The sequence below is a fragment of the Pseudophryne corroboree genome, chromosome 3 (assembly GCF_028390025.1).
Source record: "Pseudophryne corroboree isolate aPseCor3 chromosome 3, aPseCor3.hap2, whole genome shotgun sequence".
In the NCBI taxonomy this organism is placed as follows: Eukaryota; Metazoa; Chordata; class Amphibia; order Anura; family Myobatrachidae; genus Pseudophryne; species Pseudophryne corroboree.
The window spans coordinates 440,822,705-440,848,005 of NC_086446.1; the positions used below are offsets into that span (position 1 = coordinate 440,822,705).

Sequence of the window (25,301 nt, forward strand, 5' to 3'; positions counted from 1 at the left end):
AAACTGGCCAGAAAGCACCCCAGCACACTCAGGAGGTACTGTACACCACAGCTAAATTAGGAGAGAATTTCATTACAAACAGCCAGATCTTGCAGATTATCTGCCAGATAATTGTATGGTGTACAGTATGCCTATCTTATACAGTAGAAAAAGATACTATACAATGGAGTACAAGAACAAAAATTTTTATTAAATAAAATTAAATTAAACTTAATAAAATATTAAAATAGTGGTCCACTAGGAGGTGGACCACCACCCGCTGGAGCTGGATGGCACGCTGCAACTGTTCTGTGGGAAAAAAAGGACAGTATTACAAAACAAATACTGAATACTTTACAGTGTAGTAATGGCAATACAGTACTTTACTCTATATTAGACAATATTGTTATTTACAATGTACAGTACTGTATTGTCAGTACAGTAAATCAAACACTACTGTATGCTGTCGAGGTAATTTAAACATTGCTTTAGTTTACCTCTTGTATAAGTGGGCTGCTGCCTGCCCGCTTCTGGGCCAGCCCACCTATCTTGCCCCTGTCTGGGGCCCCCATAAATAATTGGCACTATATTGGAGAAAAAAAAACATTTAGTCACATTCAAATAGTAAACAATTATTACTGTATACTGTAGGTACAGTATTATACTGTATTGCTGGTATTCAAAATATAAAGTACTGTACAAGAGTTTAGCTTCAATAGGTCATAAACAAATTGTCAAAGGAATTAAACACCACAGTACAAATACTGTAGACATTTACTGTATGTATTAGCAGTCATGACATTTCATGACCGCTTCAGAAAAAAGAGGGTTACAGTACTGTAGGTGGTGTTGTAGGGAGTACTATCCATAATAGTGGACTGTACTCAGAGCCAGCCATAAATAATATGATTCCCTAGTCAAGTTTTTGGATGCTGCCCCCTTGCACAGATGCTATTTCCGCCTCTGAGCCTGTACCCCTTTCCCAGCACCATCACCCCTCAACCATAGCAGTCGTCATTTTGGTGCTCCTCCAACTTACTGTACTGTATGTTTAAAATAGCAACAGTGTGCACATTCGGTGTGCATCCCAAAACGGTGCATGTTCTTGCTGGGAAGGGGCAAGGCCACACAGTAATTCCCCAATCTGAAATGACGCCACACAGTACTGCAACTTTATTCACAACATATCATGCAATAGTGTCTCTTTTTCTCGTTACATCATATGATAGTACCACATTACTCCTCAAAGTATTCCCACTTATTCACATTGCATCACATCATATTGCTCTTTGTTCACATTAGACCACACAGTTGTGCCCTTGCTACAGTATATGTTACACAACAAAGTACTGTATACACATAATGCTGCACATTAGTAATGCATTTTGTATGCACAGAATATACTGTAGGCATGCTGCATATCATATTAATCAGCAGAAGCTGCTTGTGCCCCTGGGCATTTGGCAAGTATGCCTATGCCTAGGGCAGGCTCAGACTGGAGATCAGTACGTAATCCCGCTGGACGGGATCCCGGCAGTCAAAATACAGACGCCGGAATCCCGACCACACAATCCCGACAGGGGCGGCGAGCGGAAAGCAGCCCCTTGCATGCTTGCTTCGCTCGCCACGCGGTGGGCACGGTGCCTCGCTACGCTCTACACACTATTATATCAGTAGTCAGGAAACGCAGCATGCATTTGTGGAGTGAAGAGGGTGAAAAAGGAGAGAAAGTACAGTTTGTACTGTAAGGTTATGTCAGAGGGTGTGAAGATGATCAGCTCAGTGTTATACATGTTACAGTAAGTTAGAATACAGTACAGTGCATTATGTATTTCTATTTTATTACCAGGTGTCTCCTCCACTGGTTGGCGACGGACTGTAAAAAGATAATACAGTACAGTTAGTCATATCAGTTTGACTTAAAATAATGTTGGAGAAAAAAAAATACTGTAATTACAGTACCAACTATTGCTACTGTACAGTATACTGTATTTACCAAAAATGTATTCTGGCTCGTCGTCTGTGGGTAAAAGAGAAGAATATTATAAGATACAGTATACAGTAAAAAGTATAGTAATAGTACACTAGTGTCCAGGCCCAGTGTCAGGTGGGTAAAAAAAGGTATGCTTGTGACAGGCATGGTGATTCTAAGGGACCCCACCGAGACCATCAGAAAATTTGTGAGTGACCCGTATGCCGGTGATTATGACTAGAATAAGGTACAGTAGCAACTCTTTTTTCTTTTGAATTATGTATACTGTACAGTACTGTATGTGCATATTGTACAGTACACTTAAAATATTTAGCAGTTACTGTAGTGGTAATTTTTGGGATGACAGTATTAGCATACTGTAAGCATCCAACTGAGGCCCCCAAACAGATGCCGCCACTAGGTACAGTACGTGCCTCTCGTGCCTAATGGGAAATTCATCACTGACAGTATCTAGAGAGATGAATGGAGAGACAGTGACAAGGGGTGAGAGAGAGAGAGAGAGAGAAATTGAGTAAGATGGGTGTTTTTTTTAGAACAGGATGTTGTCCATACAGTAGCAACCAATCAAATATTACCTACTGTACTGTATTATCGTCTGTAAGTGTAACTAGATACTGTAAATGTTAATGTGGGATGTGATCGGTTGCTACTGTATGGGCAATATCACCAGTTCAAACAAAAACAATTTTCATCCGATTTCTACGCATTTGCCAGAAAAATCTGATGAAAAGTGCTACTCTGATGGCATCAGATCAATGTCAGTAATAATTCTTACCACTAAATGCAGCAGCATCATCATCATCCTCCTCCTCCTCCTCCGTGGCCTGTTCCAGTGTAGGGCCTGTGAAAAAAAACATTAATGTGAAAAAAAAAAAAGGTTAATTCCAGGAAATACACATACCCTCCAACATGGTACAAAATGCTCTGGTTCTGGACTTCCCTCTTAATTTATTATTGCCATCACCTGTGAAGAAACAGCTTTCTTATCATATAACTAGTTCAACACAGGTGATGGAAATCATAAATTAAGAGGGAAGTCTAGAAACAGAGCAGTGCGGCGGGTCATGTTGGAGGGTCTGCATACAGAAACATAGAATTTGATGACAAATACTGTAAGAACCACTTTGCCCATCTAATCTGCCTCTTTTTTTTAACCTTTTTTTTACATCAAACCTTATAACAATTTTCCCCAAACATCACATGATGCAAAGATAAATAAATAAAAAAATAAATAAAAAAAGAGGTGCAAGATGGAATTGTGATTGGGCCCTCCCAACCACCCTTATGTTATATAAACAGGGTCTGCCACACGACTGTGGCTGAAATGACTGGTTGGTTTGGGCCCCCACCAAAAAAAGAAGCAATCAATCTCTCCTTGCTCAAACTGGCTCTACAGAGGCACGATGTACCGGACTGGACTTACTTAATGGGTGCAGTGAGGTGATGGACATAGAGGTAGAGTCCTGGTCCTCCTCCTCCGCCACCGCCTGTGACAGTGTAGGGCCTGTGAAAGCAAAAAATCCATGAAATATACTTTTGTATTCTGTGTTGAATACAGTAAAGCAAAAATTCAGTCAGGAATTGGAGGAGGAGAGTAAATTTCGCACACAGAGACGAGAATGTCGAGGCCAGAATCAGGGGGTAGTGGAGGAGGGTTAGGATACCGTACCTCACCCTGTTGGGATTGCTGCAATCAGGATGCCACTGTCGGTCACCTGACCGCTAGAATCCTGACTGCTGGTCACGCAAACCCAACCCATTGGTTTAACACAATGTACAGTACAGTACAATACTGCAGTTTACTTACCAAGTTGGGGAGAGGGTTTTTCATCCTCACTGTCAATAATTACTGAGTTGAAAATAAAAAAATATTATAAACAAAATACAGTAGAGTACAGTTACTACAAAATTGCACAGTAGTACAGTGCTACAGGAGGCAGAGATATATTCATAATACAGTAGGAGCAGAATGACTGTCCAGCGGTAGGGGACATACAGTACTGTATTTAAAAGACCTGCTGTCTGGATCCCGACATTCAGAATGCAGAGTGTGGATTCAGAGTATGATTGGAGGGTTAGGCTAGTGGAGGGTGGGTCGGATGCACAATTTTGGGCACCATAATACAAAATGGATATCGTGGAACTACAAAAGGTTTAGAGGCGGGCGACCAAAGTGATGAAGTGGATTGAGAAGATGGAATACAAGGAAAGGCAGGCTAGGCATGTTTACATTGGAAAAGAGGAGATTAAGAGGGGACATGATTAACCTTTACAAATATACTGTATACAGTAAGGGGACAATACACAGGAACGGTTTTTGATAAGATGGACACAGAGGACACGTGCACAGTAACTCTTGTTGAAGTAGAGGCGATTTCGCACAGAGGCGAAAAGGGGTCTTCACAGTGAGGGGAATACTGTACAGTACATGTTTGGAATTCCCTGCCTGAAAAGTAATAAAAGTGGACTTGGTCAATACTTTTAAGAATGGGCTTGAGAAAATCCTACTGTACTTACTATAATCTGGCTCCTCTTCCTCCCCCGAATCAATGGGAATGAGCTCCTCCTCTGTATCAATTACGAGGCGGTCTGTGTGTAAAAGATGACAAGTATTGTAAAATACAAAAATTACAGTAATACTGTAGGAAACTAGTGTGTCTGTAACAAAAAGTAATTATTACCACTTCCGGAGCTCTCGGATGCAGCAGGTGGTGGTGGTGGTGGTGTTGGTACTGTGGGAAAAAAAATAACAGTACTGTAAGTGAAGCTGTCAATTTGAAACATGTACTGTACAGTATCCAGGACACATGTACAGTAGTGTAACAACGATGACAGTAGCACCAGAATTCTCGTTACACAATACCTGGCAGCGCAGCAGGTGGTGGTGGTGGTGGTGGTGGTGGTGGTGGTACTGTGGGAAAAAAAATAACAGTACTGTAAGTGAAGCTGTCAATTGGAAACATGTACTGTACAGTATCCAGGACACATGTACAGTAGTGTAACAACGATGACAGTAGCACCAGAATTCTCGTTACACAATACCTGGCAGCGCAGCAGGTGGTGGTGGTGGTGGTGGTGGTACTGTGGGAAAAAAAATAACAGTACTGTAAGTGAAGCTGTCAATTGGAAACATGTACTGTACAGTATCTAGGACACATGTACAGTAGTGTAACAACGATGACAGTAGCACCAGAATTCTCGTTACACAATACCTGGCAGCGCAGCAGGTGGTGGTGGTGGTGGTGGTGGTACTGTGGGAAAAAAAATAACAGTACTGTAAGTGAAGCTGTCAATTGGAAACATGTACTGTACAGTATCCAGGACACATGTACAGTAGTGTAACAACGATGACAGTAGCACCAGAATTCTCGTTACACAATACCTGGCAGCGCAGCAGGTGGTGGTGGTGGTGGTGGTGGTGGTGGTACTGTGGGAAAAAAAATAACAGTACTGTAAGTGAAGCTGTCAATTGGAAACATGTACTGTACAGTATCCAGGACACATGTACAGTAGTGTAACAACGATGACAGTAGCACCAGAATTCTCGTTACACAATACCTGGCAGCGCAGCAGGTGGTGGTGGTGGTGGTGGTGGTACTGTGGGAAAAAAAATAACAGTACTGTAAGTGAAGCTGTCAATTGGAAACATGTACTGCACAGTATCCAGGACACATGTACAGTAGTGTAACAACGATGACAGTAGCACCAGAATTCTCGTTACACAATACCTGGCAGCGCAGCAGGTGGTGGTGGTGGTGGTGGTGGTGGTGGTACTGTGGGAAAAAAAATAACAGTTCTGTAAGTGAAGCTGTCAATTTGAAACATGTACTGTACAGTATCCAGGACACATGTACAGTAGTGTAACGATGACAGTCACACCAGAATTCTCGTTACACAATACCTGGCAGCGCAGCAGGTGGTGGTGGTGGTGGTGGTGGTGGTGGTACTGTGGGAAAAAAAATAACAGTACTGTAAGTGAAGCTGTCAATTTGAAACATGTACTGCACAGTATCCAAGACACATGTACAGTAGTGTAACAACGATGACAGTAGCACCAGAATTCTCGTTACACAATACCTGGCAGCGCAGCAGGTGGTGGTGGTGGTGGTACTGTGGGAAAAAAATAACAGTACTGTAAGTGAAGCTGTCAATTGGAAACATGTACTGCACAGTATCCAGGACACATGTACAGTAGTGTAACAACGATGACAGTAGCACCAGAATTCTCGTTACACAATACCTGGCAGCGCAGCAGGTGGTGGTGGTGGTGGTGGTGGTACTGTGGGAAAAAAAATAACAGTACTGTAAGTGAAGCTGTCAATTTGAAACATGTACTGTACAGTATCCAGGACACATGTACAGTAGTGTAACAACGATGACAGTAGCACCAGAATTCTCGTTACACAATACCTGGCAGCGCAGCAGGTGGTGGTGGTGGTGGTACTGTGGGAAAAAAAATAACAGTACTGTAAGTGAAGCTGTCAATTTGAAACATGTACTGCACAGTATCCAGGACCAAAAAGGGGTCCGGCCAATAAACAATCTGCATCAGAGAAGCAAGATACAGTATGCTTAAAGTATACAGTACTATATACTAGATCGCCAACAAACGTAAATGAACAAACAACTATCACTGGAATTTACCATCCTCATCCCGTAGCGAAGCACGGGTATTCAGCTATCTACAATGTTATTTATACTTTGTGTTTAATATTTACATTTAGTTTTGTAAACAGACATTCTTAACATTAACGGATTGCAGCGAGTTATCTGTGATGGTCAGGACAGGGGGTTGGGACTATAGAAATCACTATGTACTGTACACTACTGTATTTGACAATACTTACCAGCTTGGCGGCGCCTGTCCCGCCTCCTGTGACGTCGTGCTACCAGCCCTGTAAAAATATATATACAGTATAATGGCAGCATACTGTACAGCCAATGAAATTCAACATTGACAGCATCTTTATGACATCACAATAAATGGAATTGTTCATTCTAGTACCCTGCACCTAATCACTCAGGAGGGCATAGTGTACTGTACTGTCTTCAAAACTTAAGGGGCACATTTCTAAATGTGACATACAGTACACTTACAGTATCGCTACAGTACAGTAGGTCCAGGGTATTAGACAGAACACTACCTTTATAGACATTGTAACACACATAAGCATTGCCCTTATAAACATTATGACACACATCAGCATGCAGCCCTCCCACCCTTAACCATCTCAGTACTGTTCATTACATTACAAATTGATTTCATGACAGATGATGCAGTACTCACCTGAATTCATCTTATTCACGTCATGTCACAGTAGTGCAGTTTATTCACGTCACAGTACTGTCCTTGATTCACGTTGTGTCACACAGTAGAGCACCGTATTCACGTCACAGTATTGTCCTTGATTCACGTTGTGTCACACAGTAGAGCACCGTATTCACGTCACAGTACTGTCCTTGATTCACGTTGTGTCACACAGTAGAGCACCGTATTCACGTCACAGTACTGTCCTTGATTCACGTTGTGTCACACAGTAGAGCACCTTATTCACGTCACAGTACTGTCCTTGATTCACGTTGTGTCACACAGTAGAGCACCGTATTCACGTCACAGTACTGTCCTTGATTCACGTTGTGTCACACAGTAGAGCACCTTATTCACGTTACTGTACGTCACAGTAGTGCAGTAGTATATCCACATTACGTCACAAAGTAGAGATCTGCCAGTCATGAACCTTATGCAAGAGTAATGCACGTCAGAACACATTAGGCCACTGTAACATCCCTTAGAATAATTTCTGCCAAAGTAACATCCCTTAGAACACTGTACTATCTGAAACACAAATTTCGGCACACTGCAATTAAACCACACAATGCACTGCACGACTGCGTGATATGACAAACTGCACATTTCCCTGCAAAATATGATACAATGTACACTACACAAAAAACTGCAATTACCACATGTGTATACAGTACACTGCACGACAGTGCTGGCCCTAGCCAGGTACAGATACAGCCGCAGTCACGCAAAATATAGGCATGCCGCATATCATTTTAATCAGCAGAAGCTGCTGGTGCCCCTAAGCATAGCAAATGCCCTAGGCATTTGCCTACTGTAGTTTGCCTATGCCTAAGGCCGGCTCTGCTGCACGATGTGATTCACTATGTATTACACTCACTGCACAATACCATATTCTGAATGTACACTGCATGACACGCTGCAATTACGCAGCACGATACACTGTGATACATTGCATATACTGTACACTGCATGATACTGTACACTGCACAATCGTAGACCACCTGGATTGTAAAGAACTACTGTATATACACAAGTTTAAAAAAATAACAATTGTTTTTGTAAAACGCATGTCGATCTTTTTCCATGTCAACTTAACGACCATGTCAACCTACAGTAACTGGTGTCAACCAATTTCAAAAGCCGCACCATCTAGGTCGACGCAAAAAAACAAATTGACCTTTTGACCCGGGTTAACGTTTTGTCCTTGTTTAACCATTTGTTTACCACAAATACTGTACAGTGCTGTATAGACCGGATACCTGCTGCTACAGCAGCCCCTGCTATAATGTACTGTACCTGTAACTACAGTAACTTAAAGTACAGTAATCTACAGTAATGTACTGTACTTACAATCCCTTATGGCCTGCAGGCGTCGTGGGGTCCGCCTCACGAGGTCACTCCACCTCCTCTGGAGAGACCTCACCGTTCTCCTCCGGTTGTAGGTCCGGAGGATATCCCTGCTGGCCCTCCTATATGCCCTTACTTTCTCCTCGTTGCTGGCGAGAGTTCTGTCCCGCCAGCGAACGAGGAGACGCAGCTCACCCATAGCATAGGGACGGTCACGTACAGGTACTACAGGTACAGCAGCCATGCTTATGCTCAATGAGCGATCCAGACGTCGTGCGTCTCAGACGTCGTGCGTCTCAGGCGTCGTGCGTCTCAGACGTCGTGCGTCTCAGGCGTCGTGCGTTCCAGGCATTCAACGTACAGTACTGTAGTTACTGTACTTTGTGACAGTTTCCCTTAGTTTTACATATGCCCTTTCTTTGACCACAGTATTTTCCACTGTCTTGCCCTACGCCCTTCCCTCCTGGGAGCCTTCACAGGTCTTATGCTATACACAAATACCGAAGATGCACAGTCCGTCAGAATACACTCATTTCATTCACGCTGTTTGGGTGCATTTAGCGTAAAGAATCGCTCCTGCAGATGTACTTTGATTTATGTGAAACCTGTGTGCATCCTTCCATTGACTGTCTTACAATGGAAATAAAATAATACAGTGCATTATTACAGAAAAAAAAAAAAAAAAAAAGAAAGAAAGCACATCATGTCTTGAACCCTGGACCCCCAGTGAGGGAGGTGGGAGCCTTCACCCCTAGCCCACGACGCCTCATGAGAGATTTCTAATTTCATGTGTGAAAGTACTGCAAACAGCGCCCGGCCCTCGCCCCATTGCTGTTGGTTTATGCCTTAGAGGACTCGGACGCTCGCATTTGTAAAGCACGGTGTTTTCCTCCGCCTCCTGCTAGCCTGTTGCCCTTCCCCCATGGGAGCCTGCACAGATCATGCAGTAGACAGGGAGGGAATGCAGGTCATGTGCAATACACAAACGCCCACTGTAGTACTACTGTATTTTGCTCACTTACAGTACCGTACTGTAGGTTGCATTTAGCGTAAAGAATCGCTCCTGCAGATGTACTTTGATTTATGTGAAACCTGTGTGCATCCTTCCATTGGATGTACTGTATTGGAGAGAAAAAAAAAAATGTTAAAGTGAATGTCACGGGAACACATTAAAAATAAGGTTGGCACTTCCTTCCCATTGGTGTTGGTTTACAGTATGCCGTAGTGTACTCGGACGCTCATGTACAGTAATTGCATTTCAAAGGCACAGTATTTTCCATCGTCTCCCCCCTACCCCCATCGCCCTTCCCCCCTGGGGGCCTGCACAGGGAGGAAATTCAGGTCCTGTGCAATGCACAAACGCTGAAGATCTACAGTACTGTTTTGCTTAGTTGGTAGCGCCAGAATACACTCATTTCATTCACGCTGTTTGGGTGCATTTAGCGTAAAGAATCGCTCCTGCAGATGTACTTTGATTTATGTGAAACCTGTGTGCATCCTTCCATTGACTGTCTTACAATGGAAATAAAATAATACAGTGCATTATTACAGAAAAAAAAAAAAAAAAAAAGAAAGAAAGCACATCATGTCTCGAACCCTGGACCCCCAGTGAGGGAGGTGGGAGCCTTCACCCCTAGCCCACGACGCCTCATGAGAGATTTCTAATTTCATGTGTGAAAGTACTGCAAACAGCGCCCGGCCCTCGCCCCATTGCTGTTGGTTTATGCCTTAGAGGACTCGGACGCTCGCATTTGTAAAGCACGGTGTTTTCCTCCGCCTCCTGCTAGCCTGTTGCCCTTCCCCCATGGGAGCCTGCACAGATCATGCAGTAGACAGGGAGGGAATGCAGGTCATGTGCAATACACAAACGCCCACTGTAGTACTACTGTATTTTGCTCACTTACAGTACCGTACTGTAGGTTGCATTTAGCGTAAAGAATCGCTCCTGCAGATGTACTTTGATTTATGTGAAACCTGTGTGCATCCTTCCATTGGATGTACTGTATTGGAGAGAAAAAAAAAAATGTTAAAGTGAATGTCACGGGAACACATTAAAAATAAGGTTGGCACTTCCTTCCCATTGGTGTTGGTTTACAGTATGCCGTAGTGTACTCGGACGCTCATGTACAGTAATTGCATTTCAAAGGCACAGTATTTTCCATCGTCTCCCCCCTACCCCCATCGCCCTTCCCCCCTGGGGGCCTGCACAGGGAGGAAATTCAGGTCCTGTGCAATGCACAAACGCTGAAGATCTACAGTACTGTTTTGCTTAGTTGGTAGCGCCAGAATACACTCATTTCATTCACGCTGTTTGGGTGCATTTAGCGTAAAGAATCGCTCCTGCAGATGTACTTTGATTTATGTGAAACCTGTGTGCATCCTTCCATTGACTGTCTTACAATGGAAATAAAATAATACAGTGCATTATTACAGAAAAAAAAAAAAAAAAAAAAGAAAGAAAGCACATCATGTCTCGAACCCTGGACCCCCAGTGAGGGAGGTGGGAGCCTTCACCCCTAGCCCACGACGCCTCATGAGAGATTTCTAATTTCATGTGTGAAAGTACTGCAAACAGCGCCCGGCCCTCGCCCCATTGCTGTTGGTTTATGCCTTAGAGGACTCGGACGCTCGCATTTGTAAAGCACGGTGTTTTCCTCCGCCTCCTGCTAGCCTGTTGCCCTTCCCCCATGGGAGCCTGCACAGATCATGCAGTAGACAGGGAGGGAATGCAGGTCATGTGCAATACACAAACGCCCACTGTAGTACTACTGTATTTTGCTCACTTACAGTACCGTACTGTAGGTTGCATTTAGCGTAAAGAATCGCTCCTGCAGATGTACTTTGATTTATGTGAAACCTGTGTGCATCCTTCCATTGGATGTACTGTATTGGAGAGAAAAAAAAAAATGTTAAAGTGAATGTCACGGGAACACATTAAAAATAAGGTTGGCACTTCCTTCCCATTGGTGTTGGTTTACAGTATGCCGTAGTGTACTCGGACGCTCATGTACAGTAATTGCATTTCAAAGGCACAGTATTTTCCATCGTCTCCCCCCTACCCCCATCGCCCTTCCCCCCTGGGGGCCTGCACAGGGAGGAAATTCAGGTCCTGTGCAATGCACAAACGCTGAAGATCTACAGTACTGTTTTGCTTAGTTGGTAGCGCCAGAATACACTCATTTCATTCACGCTGTTTGGGTGCATTTAGCGTAAAGAATCGCTCCTGCAGATGTACTTTGATTTATGTGAAACCTGTGTGCATCCTTCCATTGACTGTCTTACAATGGAAATAAAATAATACAGTGCATTATTACAGAAAAAAAAAAAAAAAAAAAAGAAAGAAAGCACATCATGTCTCGAACCCTGGACCCCCAGTGAGGGAGGTGGGAGCCTTCACCCCTAGCCCACGACGCCTCATGAGAGATTTCTAATTTCATGTGTGAAAGTACTGCAAACAGCGCCCGGCCCTCGCCCCATTGCTGTTGGTTTATGCCTTAGAGGACTCGGACGCTCGCATTTGTAAAGCACGGTGTTTTCCTCCGCCTCCTGCTAGTCCTCCATTCCCATTATGCATTAGCGAACTCAGACGCTCATATATTTTATATTTTAAAAAGCACGGTGTTTATACATTGTACTGTACATTATTCCTTTTACACAATTACTGTAGTTGCGTCTCCATACACATACAGTACTGTACTCCATACTTTTTCCACCGCTTCCCGTTACGCCTACAGTATTGCCAGAGCTGTAGATCAATCCGCCGCTATACTGTACGATCGAAAGTACTGGATTAGTGGAGCATTAGCCACACAGTGGTGGAGATGTGTAATGCATGATGAGTATCTAGATCGTCTCAACGCGCCTGCCTGTGATTAAACTCAGCTATCGCCTTAGCGTGGCTAAACGCCCGTCTCGGCGGAGAAACAGTCAAGATAAAGTTGGCTACATCTGTACTTTAGTGTATAAAACAAAGCAGGAGTGTCAGGATGCCTTGCCTTGCCATCACCTCCAAGCCTACGTAACCAAGCCCGACTAGCACAGTCGCTAGAGCATAAGACTATTAATCTTAGGGTCATGTATTTGAGCTCCATGTTGGGCAGTTGTTTTTTTCTCTTCCTGTACCATTGTATGTGGAACAGTGTATACTTGCATCACCACAACGCAAATGGCTGTCCTCACTTTCACAAAATGCACTGCCCTATCAGCAAAAACTCAGGAATGTATTGACCGGGAATTGAACCCGGTCTCCCACGTGGCCGGCTAGATTTCTACCACTGAACCACCAATGATCCACAGATGCTTAATTTTAGACTTACTCATGTACTTTAGTGTACAAAACAAAGCAGGAGAGTCAGGATGCCTTGCCTTGCCATCACCACAACTCCTCGGTTACCAAGCATTGCTAACTCAGTCCGTAAAGCATGAGACTCTTAATCTCAGGGTCGTGGGTTCGAGCTCCACATTGGGTGGATGTTTTTTTTCTTTTCCTGTACCATTGTATGTGGAACACTGTCAACTTGCCCCACCACAGCGCAAATGGCTGTCCTCACTTTCACAAAATGCACTGCCATATCAGCAAAAGCTCAGGACTGCATTGGCCGGGAATCGAACCCAGGCCTCCCGCGTGGCAGGCGAGAATTCTACCACTGAACCACCAATGCTCCACAGATACTTAATTTTACACTTACTCGTGTACTTTAGTGTATGAAATAAAGCAGGAGTGTCAGGATGCCTTGCCTTGCCATCACCTCCATACATTCTCAACCAAGCCTGGCTAGCTCAGTCGGTAGAGCATGAGACTCTTAATCTCAGGGTCGTGGGTTCAAGCCCCACGTTGGGCGGATGTTTTTTCTTTTCCTGTACCATTGTATGTGGAACACTGTATACTTGCACCACCACAGCGCAAATGGCTGTCCACACTTTCACAAAATGCACTGCCATATCAGCAAAAATTCAGGACTGCATTGGCCGGAAATCGAACCCGGGCCTCCCGCGTGGCAGGCGAGAATTCTACCACTGAACCACCAATGCTCCACAGATACTTAACTTTACACTTACTCGTGTACTTTAGTGTATGAAATAAAGCAGGAGTGTCAGGATGCCTTGCCTCCCACGTGGCCGGCTAGATTTCTACCACTGAACCACCAATGATCCACAGATGCTTAATTTTAGACTTACTCATGTACTTTAGTGTACAAAACAAAGCAGGAGAGTCAGGATGCCTTGCCTTGCCATCACCACAACTCCTCGGTTACCAAGCATTGCTAACTCAGTCGGTAAAGCATGAGACTCTTAATCTCAGGGTCGTGGGTTCGAGCCCCACATTGGGCAGATGTTATTTTTCTTTTCCTGTACCATTGTATGTGGAACACTGTCAACTTGCACCACCACAGCGCAAATGGCTGTCCTCACTTTCACAAAATGCACTGCCATATCAGCAAAAATTCAGGACTGCATTGGCCGGAAATCGAACCCGGGCCTCCTGCGTGGCAGGCGAGAATTCTACCACTGAACCACCAATGCTCCACAGATACTTAACTTTACACTTACTCGTGTACTTTAGTGTATGAAATAAAGCAGGAGTGTCAGAATGCCTTGCCTTGCCGTCACCTCCATACATTCTCAACCAAGCCTGGCTAGCTCAGTCGGTAGAGCATGAGACTCTTAATCTCAGGCTCGTGGGTTCGAGCCCCACGTTGGGTGGATGTTTTTTCTTTTCCTGTACCATTGTATGTGGAACACTGTCAACTTGCACCACCACAGCGCAAATGGCTGTCCTCACTTTCACAAAATACACTGCCATATCAGCAAAAACTCAGGACTGCATTGGCCGGGAATCGATTCCGGGCCTCATTAGTGGCAGGCGAGAATTCTACCACTGAACCAACAATGCTCCACAGATGCCTAATTTTACACTTACTCATGTACTTTAGTGTATTAAACAAAGCAGGAGTGTCAGGATGCCTTGCCTTGCCATCACCTCCAAGCCTACGTAACCAAGCCCGACTAGCACAGTCGCTAGAGCATAAGACTATTAATCTTAGGGTCATGTATTTGAGCTCCATGTCGGGCAGTTGTTTTTTTCTCTTCCTTTACCATTGTATGTGGAACAGTGTATACTTGCATCACCACAGCGCAAATGGCTGTCCTCACTTTCACAAAATGCACTGCCATATCAGCAAAAACCCAGGACTGCATTGGCCGGGAATCGAACCCGGGCCTCCCGCGTGGCAGGCAAGAATTCTACCACTGAACCACCAATGCTCCACAGGTACTTAATTTTACACTTACTCATGTACTTTAGTGTATAAAACAAAGCAGGAGTGTCAGGATGCCTTGCCTTGCCATCACCTCCAAGCCTACGTAACCAAGCCCGACTAGCACAGTCGCTAGAGTATAAGACTATTAATCTTAGGGTCATGTATTTGAGCTCCATGTTGGGCACTTGTTTTTTTCTCTTTCTATACCATTGTATGTGGAACAGTGTATACTTGCATCACCACAGCGCAAATGGCTGTCCTCACTTTCACAAAATGCACTGCCCTATCAGCAAAAACTCAGGAATGTATTGACCGGGAATTGAACCCGGCCTCCCACGTGGCCGGCTAGATTTCTACCACTGAACCACCAATGATCCACAGATGTTTAATTTTAGACTTACTCATGTACTTTAGTGTACAAAACAAAGCAGGAGAGTCAGGATGCCTTGCCTTGCCATCACCACAACTCCTCGGTTACCAAGCATTGCTAACTCAGTCGGTAAAGCATGAGACTCTTAATCTCAGGGTCGTGGGTTCGAGCCCCACATTGGGCGGATGTTTTTTTTCTTTTCCTGTACCATTGTATGTGGAACACTGTCAACTTGCACCACCACAGCGCAAATGGCTGTCCTCACTTTCACAAAATGCACTGCCATATCAGCAAAAACTCAGGATTGCATTGGCCGGGAATCGAACCCGGGCCTCCCGCGTGGCAGGCGAGAATTCTACCACTGAACCACCAATGCTCCACAGATACTTAATTTTACACTTACTCGTGTACTTTAGTGTATGAAACAAAGCAGAAGTGTCAGGATGCCTTGCCTTGCCTTGCCATCACCTCCATACATTCGTAACCAAGCCAGGCTAGCTCAGTCGGTAGAGCATGAGACTCTTAATCTCAGGGTCGTGGGTTCGACACCCACGTTGGGCGGATGTTTTTTCTTTTCCTGTACCATTGTATGTGGAACACTGTATACTTGCACCACCACAGCGCAAATGGCTGTCCTCACTTTCACAAAATACACTGCCATATCAGCAAAAACTCAGGACTGCAATGGCCGGGAATCGATTCCGGGCCTCACGCGTGGCAGGCGAGAATTCTACCACTGAACCACCAATGCTCCACAGATGCCTAATTTTACACTTACTCATGTACTTTAGTGTATAAAACAAAGCAGGAGTGTCAGGATGCCTTGCCTTGCCATCACCCCCAAGCCTACGTAACCAAGCCCGACTAGCACAGTCGCTAGAGCATAAGACTATTAATCTTAGGGTCATGTAATTGAGCTCCATGTTGGGCAGTTGTTTTTTTCTCTTCCTGTACCATTGTATGTGGAACAGTGTATACTTGCATCACCACAGCGCAAATGGCTGTCCTCACTTTCACAAAATGCACTGCCCTATCAGCAAAAACTCAGGAATGTATTGACCGGGAATTGAACCCGGCCTCCCACGTGGCCGGCTAGATTTCTACCACTGAACCACCAATGATCCACAGATGCTTAATTTTAGACTTACTCATGTACTTTAGTGTACAAAACAAAGCAGGAGAGTCAGGATGCCTTGCCTTGCCATCACCACAACTCCTCGGTTACCAAGCATTGCTAACTCAATCGGTAAAGCATGAGACTCTTAATCTCAGGGTCGTGGGTACGAGCCCCACATTGGGTGGATGTTTTTTTTTCATTTCCTGTACCATTGTATGTGGAACACTGTCAACTTGCCCCACCACAGCGCAAATGGCTGTCCTCACTTTCACAAAATACACTGCCATATCAGCAAAAACTCAGGACTGCATTGGCCGGGAATCGAACCCAGGCCTCCCGCGTGGCAGGTGAGAATTCTACCACTGAACCACCAATGCTCCACGGATACTTAATTTTACACTTACTCGTGTACTTTAGTGTATGAAATAAAGCAGGAGTGTCAGGATTCCTTGCCTTGCCATCACCTCCATACATTCTCAACAAAGCCTGGCTAGCTCAGTCGGTAGAGCATGAGACTGTTAATGTCAGGATCGTGGGTTCGAGCCCCACGTTGGGCGGATGTTTTTTCTTTTCCTGTACCATTGTATGTGGAACACTGTATACTTGCACCACCACAGCGCAAATGGCTGTCCTCACTTTCACAAAATGCACTGCCCTATCAGCAAAAACTCAGGAATGTATTGACCGGGAATTGAACCCGGCCTCCCACGTGGCCGGCTAGATTTCTACCACTGAACCACCAATGATCCACAGATGCTTAATTTTAGACTTACTCATGTACAAAACAAAGCAGGAGAGTCAGGATGCCTTGCCTTGCCATCACCACAACTCCTCGGTTACCAAGCATTGCTAACTCAGTCGGTAAAGCATGAGACTCTTAATCTCAGGGTCGTGGGTTCGAGCCCCACATTGGTTGGATGTTTTTTTTCTTTTCCTGTACCATTGTATGTGGAACACTGTCAACTTGCACCACCACAACGCAAATGGCTGTCCTCACTTTCACAAAATACACTGCCATATCAGCAAAAACTCAGGACTGCATTGGCCGGGAATCGATTCCGGGCCTCACGAGTGGCAGGCGAGAATTCTACCACTGAACCACCAATGCTCCACAGATGCCTAATTTTACACTTACTCATGTACTTTAGTGTATAAAACAAAGCAGGAGTGTCAGGATGCCTTGCCTTGCCATCACCTCCAAGCCTACGTAACCAAGCCCGACTAGCACAGTCGCTAGAGCATAAGACTATTAATCTTAGGGTCATGTATTTGAGCTCCATGTTGGGCAGTTGTTTTTTTCTCTTCCTTTACCATTGTATGTGGAACAGTGTATACTTGCATCACCACAGCGCAAATGGCTGTCCTCACTTTCACAAAATGCACTGCCCTATCAGCAAAAACTCAGGAATGTATTGACCGGGAATTGAACCCGGCCTCCCACGTGGCCGGCTAGATTTCTACCACTGAACCACCAATGATCCACAGATGCTTAATTTTAGACTTACTCATGTACTTTAGTGTACAAAACAAAGCAGGAGAGTCAGGATGCCTTGCCTTGCCATCACCACAACTCCTTGGTTACCAAGCATTGCTAACTCAGTCGGTAAAGCATGAGACTCTTAATCTCAGGGTCGTGGGTTCGAGCCCCACATTGGGCGGATGTTTTTTTTCTTTTCCTGTACCATTGTATGTGGAACACTGTCAACTTGCACCACCACAGCGCAAATGGCTGTCCTCACTTTCACAAAATGCACTGCCATATCAGCAAAAACTCAGGATTGCATTGGCCGGGAATCGAACCCGGGCCTCCCGCGTGGCAGGCGAGAATTCTACCACTGAACCACCAATGCTCCACAGATACTTAATTTTACACTTACTCGTGTACTTTAGTGTATGAAACAAAGCAGAAGTGTCAGGATGCCTTGCCTTGCCTTGCCATCACCTCCATACATTCGTAACCAAGCCAGGCTAGCTCAGTCGGTAGAGCATGAGACTCTTAATCTCAGGGTCGTGGGTTCGACACCCACGTTGGGCGGATGTTTTTTCTTTTCCTGTACCATTGTATGTGGAACACTGTATACTTGCACCACCACAGCGCAAATGGCTGTCCTCACTTTCACAAAATACACTGCCATATCAGCAAAAACTCAGGACTGCAATGGCCGGGAATCGATTCCGGGCCTCACGCGTGGCAGGCGAGAATTCTACCACTGAACCACCAATGCTCCACAGATGCCTAATTTTACACTTACTCATGTACTTTAGTGTATAAAACAAAGCAGGAGTGTCAGGATGCCTTGCCTTGCCATCACCCCCAAGCCTACGTAACCAAGCCCGACTAGCACAGTCGCTAGAGCATAAGACTATTAATCTTAGGGTCATGTAATTGAGCTCCATGTTGGGCAGTTGTTTTTTTCTCTTCCTGTACCATTGTATGTGGAACAGTGTATACTTGCATCACCACAGCGCAAATGGCTGTCCTCACTTTCACAAAATGCACTGCCCTATCAGCAAAAACTCAGGAATGTATTGACCGGGAATTGAACCCGGCCTCCCACGTGGCCGGCTAGATTTCTACCACTGAACCACCAATGATCCACAGATGCTTAATTTTAGACTTACTCATGTACTTTAGTGTACAAAACAAAGCAGGAGAGTCAGGATGCCTTGCCTTGCCATCACCACAACTCCTCGGTTACCAAGCATTGCTAACTCAATCGGTAAAGCATGAGACTCTTAATCTCAGGGTCGTGGGTACGAGCCCCACATTGGGTGGATGTTTTTTTTTCATTTCCTGTACCATTGTATGTGGAACACTGTCAACTTGCCCCACCACAGCGCAAATGGCTGTCCTCACTTTCACAAAATACACTGCCATATCAGCAAAAACTCAGGACTGCATTGGCCGGGAATCGAACCCAGGCCTCCCGCGTGGCAGGTGAGAATTCTACCACTGAACCACCAATGCTCCACGGATACTTAATTTTACACTTACTCGTGTACTTTAGTGTATGAAATAAAGCAGGAGTGTCAGGATTCCTTGCCTTGCCATCACCTCCATACATTCTCAACAAAGCCTGGCTAGCTCAGTCGGTAGAGCATGAGACTGTTAATGTCAGGATCGTGGGTTCGAGCCCCACGTTGGGCGGATGTTTTTTCTTTTCCTGTACCATTGTATGTGGAACACTGTATACTTGCACCACCACAGCGCAAATGGCTGTCCTCACTTTCACAAAATGCACTGCCCTATCAGCAAAAACTCAGGAATGTATTGACCGGGAATTGAACCCGGCCTCCCACGTGGCCGGCTAGATTTCTACCACTGAACCACCAATGATCCACAGATGCTTAATTTTAGACTTACTCATGTACAAAACAAAGCAGGAGAGTCAGGATGCCTTGCCTTGCCATCACCACAACTCCTCGGTTACCAAGCATTGCTAACTCAGTCGGTAAAGCATGAGACTCTTAATCTCAGGGTCGTGGGTTCGAGCCCCACATTGGTTGGATGTTTTTTTTCTTTTCCTGTACCATTGTATGTGGAACACTGTCAACTTGCACCACCACAACGCAAATGGCTGTCCTCACTTTCACAAAATACACTGCCATATCAGCAAAAACTCAGGACTGCATTGGCCGGGAATCGATTCCGGGCCTCACGAGTGGCAGGCGAGAATTCTACCACTGAACCACCAATGCTCCACAGATGCCTAATTTTACACTTACTCATGTACTTTAGTGTATAAAACAAAGCAGGAGTGTCAGGATGCCTTGCCTTGCCATCACCTCCAAGCCTACGTAACCAAGCCCGACTAGCACAGTCGCTAGAGCATAAGACTATTAATCTTAGGGTCATGTATTTGAGCTCCATGTTGGGCAGTTGTTTTTTTCTCTTCCTTTACCATTGTATGTGGAACAGTGTATACTTGCATCACCACAGCGCAAATGGCTGTCCTCACTTTCACAAAATGCACTGCCCTATCAGCAAAAACTCAGGAATGTATTGACCGGGAATTGAACCCGGCCTCCCACGTGGCCGGCTAGATTTCTACCACTGAACCACCAATGATCCACAGATGCTTAATTTTAGACTTACTCATGTACTTTAGTGTACAAAACAAAGCAGGAGAGTCAGGATGCCTTGCCTTGCCATCACCACAACTCCTTGGTTACCAAGCATTGCTAACTCAGTCGGTAAAGCATGAGACTCTTAATCTCAGGGTCGTGGGTTCGAGCCCCACATTGGGCGGATGTTTTTTTTCTTTTCCTGTACCATTGTATGTGGAACACTGTCAACTTGCACCACCACAGCGCAAATGGCTGTCCTCACTTTCACAAAATGCACTGCCATATCAGCAAAAACTCAGGACTGCATTGGCCGGGAATCGAACCCGGGCCTCCCGCGTGGCAGGCGAGAATTCTACCACTGAACCACCAATGCTCCACAGGTACTTAATTTTACACTTACTCGTGTACTTTAGTGTATGAAACAAAGCAGGAGTGTCAGGATGCCTTGCCTTGCCTTGCCATCACCTCCATACATTCACAACCAAGCCTGGCTAGCTCAGTCGGTAGAGCATGAGACTCTTAATCACAGGGTCGTGGGTTCGAGCCCCACGTTGGGCGGATGTTTTTTCTTTTCCTGTACCATTGCATGTGGAGCACTGTATCCTTGCACCACCACAGCGCAAATGGCTGTCCTCACTTTCACAAAATACACTGCCATATCAGCAAAAACTCAGGACTGCATTGGCCGGGAATCGGTTCCGGGCCTCACGCGTGGCAGGCGAGAATTCTACCACTGAACCACCAATGCTCCACAGATGCCTAATTTTACACTTACTCATGTACTTTAGTGTATAAAACAAAGCAGGAGTGTCAGGATGCCTTGCCTTGCCATCACCTCCAAGCCTACGTAACCAAGCCCGACTAGCACAGTCGCTAGAGCATAAGACTATTAATCTTAGGGTCATATATTTGAGCTCCATGTTGGGCAGTTGTTTTTTTCTCTTCCTTTACCATTGTATGTGGAACAGTGTATACTTGCATCACCACAGCGCAAATGGCTGTCCTCACTTTCACAAAATGCACTGCCCTATCAGCAAAAACTCAGGAATGTATTGACCGGGAATTGAACCCGGCCTCCCACGTGGCCGGCTAGATTTCTACCACTGAACCACCAATGATCCACAGATGCTTAATTTTAGACTTACTCATGTACTTTAGTGTACAAAACAAAGCAGGAGAGTCAGGATGCCTTGCCTTGCCATCACCACAACTCCTCGGTTACCAAGCATTGCTAACTCAGTCGGTAAAGCATGAGACTCTTAATCTCAGGGTCGTGGGTTCGAGCCCCACATTGGGCGGATGTTTTTTCTTTTCCTGTACCATTGTATGTGGAACACTGTATACTTGCACCACCACAGCGCAAATGGCTGTCCTCACTTTCACAAAATGCACTGTCATATCAGCAAAGACTCAGCACTGCATTGGCCGGGAATCAAACCCAGGCCTCCCGCGTGGCAGGCGTGAATTCTTCCACTGAACCACCAATGCTCCACAGATACTTAATTTTACACTTACTCGTGTACTTTAGTGTATGAAATAAAGCAGGAGTGTCAGGATGCCTTGCCTTGCCATCACCTCCATACATTCTCAACCAAGCCTGGCTAGCTCAGTCGGTAGAGCATGAGACTCTTAATCTCAGGGTCGTGGGTTCGAGCCCCACGTTGGGCGGATGTTTTTTCTTTTCCTGTACCATTGTATGTGGAACACTGTATACTTGCACCACCACAGCGCAAATGGCTGTCCTCACTTTCACAAAATACACTGCCATATCAGCAAAAACTCAGGACTGCATTGGCCGGGAATCGATTCCGGGCCTCACGAGTGGCAGGCGAGCATTCTACCACTGAACCACCAATGCTCCACAGATGCCTAATTTTACACTTACTCATGTACTTTAGTGTATAAAACAAAGCAGGAGTGTCAGGATGCCTTGCCTTGCCATCACCTCCAAGCCTACGTAACCAAGCCCGACTAGCACAGTCGCTAGAGCATAAGACTATTAATCTTAGGGTCATGTATTTGAGCTCCATGTTGGGCAGTTGTTTTTTTCTCTTCATTTACCATTGTATGTGGAACAGTGTATACTTGCATCACCACAGCGCAAATGGCTGTCCTCACTTTCACAAAATGCACTGCCCTATCAGCAAAAACTCAGGAATGTATTGACCGGGAATTGAACCCGGCCTCCCACGTGGCCGGCTAGATTTCTACCACTGAACCACGAATGATCCACAGATGCTTAATTTTAGACTTACTCATGTACTTTAGTGTACAAAACAAAGCAGGAGAGTCAGGATGCCTTTCCTTGCCATCACCACAACTCCTCGGTTACCAAGCATTGCTAACTCAGTCGGTAAAGCATGAGACTCTTAATCTCAGGGTCGTGGGTTCGAGCCCCACGTTGGGCGGATGTTTTTTCTTTTCCTGTACCATTGTATGTGGAACACTGTATACTTGCACCACCACAGCGCAAATGGCTGTCCTCACTTTCACAAAATACACTGCCATATCAGCAAAAACTCAGGACTGCATTGGCCGGGAATCGATTCCGGGCCTCACGCGTGGCAGGTGAGAATTCTACCACTGAACCACCAATGCTCCACAGATGCCTAATTTTACACTTACTCATGTACTTTAGTGTATAAAACAAAGCAGGAGTGTCAGGATGCCTTGCCATCACCTCCAAGCCTACGTAACCAAGCCCGACTAGCACAGTCGCTAGAGCATAAGACTATTAATCTTAGGGTCATGTATTTGAGCTCCATGTTGGGCAGTTGTTTTTTTCTCTTCCTGTACCATTGTATGTGGAACAGTGTATACTTGCATCACCACAGCGCAAATGGCTGTCCTCACTTTCACAAAATGCACTGCCCTATCAGCAAAAACTCAGGAATGTATTGACCGGGAATTGAACCCGGCCTCCCACGTGGCCGGCTAGATTTCTACCACTGAACCACCAATGATCCACAGATGCTTAATTTTAGACTTACTCATGTACTTTAGTGTACAAAACAAAGCAGGAGAGTCAGGATGCCTTGCCTTGCCATCACCACAACTCCTCGGTTACCAAGCATTGCTAACTCAGTCGGTAAAGCATGAGACTCTTAATCTCAGGGTCGTGGGTTCGAGCCCCACATTGGGCGGATGTTTTTTTTCTTTTCCTGTACCATTGTATGTGGAACACTGTCAACTTGCACCACCACAGCGCAAATGGCTGTCCTCACTTTCACAAAATGCACTGCCATATCAGCAAAAACTCAGGACTGCATTGGCCGGGAATCGAACCCAGGCCTCCCGCGTGGCAGGCGAGAATTCTACCACTGAACCACCAATGCTCCACAGATACTTAATTTTACACTTACTCGTGTACTTTAGTGTATGAAACAAAGCAGGAGTGTCAGGATGCCTTGCCTTGCCTTGCCATCACCTCCATACATTCGCAACCAAGCCTGGCTAGCTCAGTCGGTGGAGCATAAGACTCTTAATCTCAGGGTCGTGGGTTCGACCCCAACGTTGGGCGGATGTTTTTTCTTTTCCTGTACCATTGTATGTGGAACACTGTATACTTGCACCACCACAGCGCAAATGGCTGTCCTCACTTTCACAAAATACACTGCCATATCAGCAAAAACTCAGGACTGCATTGGCCGGGAATCGAACCCAGGCCTCCCGCGTGGCAGGCGTGAATTCTTCCACTGAACCACCAATGCTCCACAGATACTTAACTTTATACTTACTCGTGTACTTTAGTGTATGAAATAAAGCAGGAGTGTCAGGATGCCTTGCCTTGCCATCACCTCCATACATTCTCAACCAAGCCTGGCTAGCTCAGTCGGTAGAGCATGAGACTCTTAATCTCAGGGTCGTGGGTTTGAGCCCCACGTTGGGCGGATGTTTTTTCTTTTCCTGTACCTTTGTATGTGGAACACTGTCAACTTGCACCACCACAGCGCAAATGGCTGTCCTCACTTTCACAAAATACACTGCCATATCAGCAAAAACTCAGGACTGCATTGGCCGGGAATCGATTAAGGGCCTCATGAGTGGCAGGCGAGAATTCTACCACTGAACCACCAATGCTCCACAGATGCCTAATTTTACACTTACTCATGTACTTTAGTGTATAAAACAAAGCAGGAGTGTCAGGATGCCTTGCCTTGCCATCACCTCCAAGCCTACGTAACCAAGCCCGACTAGCACAGTCGCTAGAGCATAAGGCTATTAATCTTAGGGTCATGTATTTGAGCTCCATGTTGGGCAGTTGTTTTTTTCTCTTCCTTTACCATTGTATGTGGAAGAGTGTATACTTGCATCACCACAGCGCAAATGGCTGTCCTCACTTTCACAAAATGCACTGCCCTATCAGCAAAAACTCAGGAATGTATTGACCGGGAATTGAACCCGGCCTCCCACGTGGCCGGCTAGATTTCTACCACTGAACCACCAATGATCCACAGATGCTTAATTTTAGACTTACTCATGTACTTTAGTGTACAAAACAAAGCAGGAGAGTCAGGATGCCTTGCCTTGCCATCACCACAACTCCTCGGTTACCAAGCATTGCTAACTCAGTCGGTAAAGCATGAGACTCTTAATCTCAGGGTCGTGGGTTCGAGCCCCACATTGGGCGGATGTTTTTTTTCTTTTCCTGTACCATTGTATGTGGAACACTGTCAACTTGCCCCACCACAGCGCAAATGGCTGTCCTCACTTTCACAAAATGCACTGTCATATCAGCAAAGACTCAGCACTGCATTGGCCGGGAATCGAACCCGGGCCTCCCGCGTGGCAGGCGAGAATTCTACCACTGAACCACCAATGCTCCACGGATACTTAATTTTACACTTACTCGTGTACTT

General features: G+C 45.4%; 1 long non-coding RNA gene and 21 other non-coding genes across 22 annotated transcripts; 9 read left to right on the forward strand and 13 right to left on the reverse strand.

Annotated features, from left to right (window-relative positions):
* Nucleotides 1-1,975: 1,975 nt before the first annotated feature.
* LOC135057881 (uncharacterized) lies at nucleotides 1,976-3,851 on the reverse strand. The gene is made up of 4 exons (XR_010244435.1): nucleotides 3,780-3,851; nucleotides 3,396-3,476; nucleotides 2,748-2,813; nucleotides 1,976-1,999 (listed from the first exon to the last, which is right to left on the reverse strand). It is a non-coding gene; the product is annotated as an uncharacterized LOC135057881 (long non-coding RNA).
* Nucleotides 3,852-13,217: 9,366 nt separating this feature from the next.
* TRNAG-GCC (transfer RNA glycine (anticodon GCC)) lies at nucleotides 13,218-13,288 on the reverse strand. Its single transcript has one exon. It is a non-coding gene; the product is annotated as a tRNA-Gly (tRNA).
* Nucleotides 13,289-13,395: 107 nt separating this feature from the next.
* TRNAK-CUU (transfer RNA lysine (anticodon CUU)) lies at nucleotides 13,396-13,468 on the forward strand. Its single transcript has one exon. It is a non-coding gene; the product is annotated as a tRNA-Lys (tRNA).
* A 119-nt stretch (nucleotides 13,469-13,587) lies between these two features.
* Nucleotides 13,588-13,658, reverse strand: TRNAG-GCC (transfer RNA glycine (anticodon GCC)). The gene has a single exon. It is a non-coding gene; the product is annotated as a tRNA-Gly (tRNA).
* Nucleotides 13,659-14,079: 421 nt separating this feature from the next.
* TRNAG-GCC (transfer RNA glycine (anticodon GCC)) lies at nucleotides 14,080-14,150 on the reverse strand. Its single transcript has one exon. It is a non-coding gene; the product is annotated as a tRNA-Gly (tRNA).
* Nucleotides 14,151-14,257: 107 nt separating this feature from the next.
* TRNAK-CUU (transfer RNA lysine (anticodon CUU)) lies at nucleotides 14,258-14,330 on the forward strand. Its single transcript has one exon. It is a non-coding gene; the product is annotated as a tRNA-Lys (tRNA).
* Nucleotides 14,331-14,820: 490 nt separating this feature from the next.
* TRNAG-GCC (transfer RNA glycine (anticodon GCC)) lies at nucleotides 14,821-14,891 on the reverse strand. Its single transcript has one exon. It is a non-coding gene; the product is annotated as a tRNA-Gly (tRNA).
* Nucleotides 14,892-15,562: 671 nt separating this feature from the next.
* On the reverse strand, nucleotides 15,563-15,633 carry TRNAG-GCC (transfer RNA glycine (anticodon GCC)). Its single transcript has one exon. It is a non-coding gene; the product is annotated as a tRNA-Gly (tRNA).
* Nucleotides 15,634-15,745: 112 nt separating this feature from the next.
* On the forward strand, nucleotides 15,746-15,818 carry TRNAK-CUU (transfer RNA lysine (anticodon CUU)). Its single transcript has one exon. It is a non-coding gene; the product is annotated as a tRNA-Lys (tRNA).
* An 862-nt stretch (nucleotides 15,819-16,680) lies between these two features.
* TRNAG-GCC (transfer RNA glycine (anticodon GCC)) lies at nucleotides 16,681-16,751 on the reverse strand. The gene has a single exon. It is a non-coding gene; the product is annotated as a tRNA-Gly (tRNA).
* Nucleotides 16,752-16,858: 107 nt separating this feature from the next.
* TRNAN-GUU (transfer RNA asparagine (anticodon GUU)) lies at nucleotides 16,859-16,931 on the forward strand. The gene has a single exon. It is a non-coding gene; the product is annotated as a tRNA-Asn (tRNA).
* Nucleotides 16,932-18,153: 1,222 nt separating this feature from the next.
* On the reverse strand, nucleotides 18,154-18,224 carry TRNAG-GCC (transfer RNA glycine (anticodon GCC)). Its single transcript has one exon. It is a non-coding gene; the product is annotated as a tRNA-Gly (tRNA).
* Nucleotides 18,225-18,336: 112 nt separating this feature from the next.
* Nucleotides 18,337-18,409, forward strand: TRNAK-CUU (transfer RNA lysine (anticodon CUU)). Its single transcript has one exon. It is a non-coding gene; the product is annotated as a tRNA-Lys (tRNA).
* An 862-nt stretch (nucleotides 18,410-19,271) lies between these two features.
* Nucleotides 19,272-19,342, reverse strand: TRNAG-GCC (transfer RNA glycine (anticodon GCC)). Its single transcript has one exon. It is a non-coding gene; the product is annotated as a tRNA-Gly (tRNA).
* Nucleotides 19,343-19,449: 107 nt separating this feature from the next.
* On the forward strand, nucleotides 19,450-19,522 carry TRNAN-GUU (transfer RNA asparagine (anticodon GUU)). Its single transcript has one exon. It is a non-coding gene; the product is annotated as a tRNA-Asn (tRNA).
* Nucleotides 19,523-20,744: 1,222 nt separating this feature from the next.
* TRNAG-GCC (transfer RNA glycine (anticodon GCC)) lies at nucleotides 20,745-20,815 on the reverse strand. The gene has a single exon. It is a non-coding gene; the product is annotated as a tRNA-Gly (tRNA).
* A 112-nt stretch (nucleotides 20,816-20,927) lies between these two features.
* On the forward strand, nucleotides 20,928-21,000 carry TRNAK-CUU (transfer RNA lysine (anticodon CUU)). The gene has a single exon. It is a non-coding gene; the product is annotated as a tRNA-Lys (tRNA).
* Nucleotides 21,001-22,037: 1,037 nt separating this feature from the next.
* TRNAK-CUU (transfer RNA lysine (anticodon CUU)) lies at nucleotides 22,038-22,110 on the forward strand. The gene has a single exon. It is a non-coding gene; the product is annotated as a tRNA-Lys (tRNA).
* Nucleotides 22,111-23,706: 1,596 nt separating this feature from the next.
* On the reverse strand, nucleotides 23,707-23,777 carry TRNAG-GCC (transfer RNA glycine (anticodon GCC)). The gene has a single exon. It is a non-coding gene; the product is annotated as a tRNA-Gly (tRNA).
* A 304-nt stretch (nucleotides 23,778-24,081) lies between these two features.
* TRNAG-GCC (transfer RNA glycine (anticodon GCC)) lies at nucleotides 24,082-24,152 on the reverse strand. Its single transcript has one exon. It is a non-coding gene; the product is annotated as a tRNA-Gly (tRNA).
* Nucleotides 24,153-24,259: 107 nt separating this feature from the next.
* On the forward strand, nucleotides 24,260-24,332 carry TRNAK-CUU (transfer RNA lysine (anticodon CUU)). Its single transcript has one exon. It is a non-coding gene; the product is annotated as a tRNA-Lys (tRNA).
* Nucleotides 24,333-25,193: 861 nt separating this feature from the next.
* Nucleotides 25,194-25,264, reverse strand: TRNAG-GCC (transfer RNA glycine (anticodon GCC)). Its single transcript has one exon. It is a non-coding gene; the product is annotated as a tRNA-Gly (tRNA).
* Nucleotides 25,265-25,301: the final 37 nt, after the last annotated feature.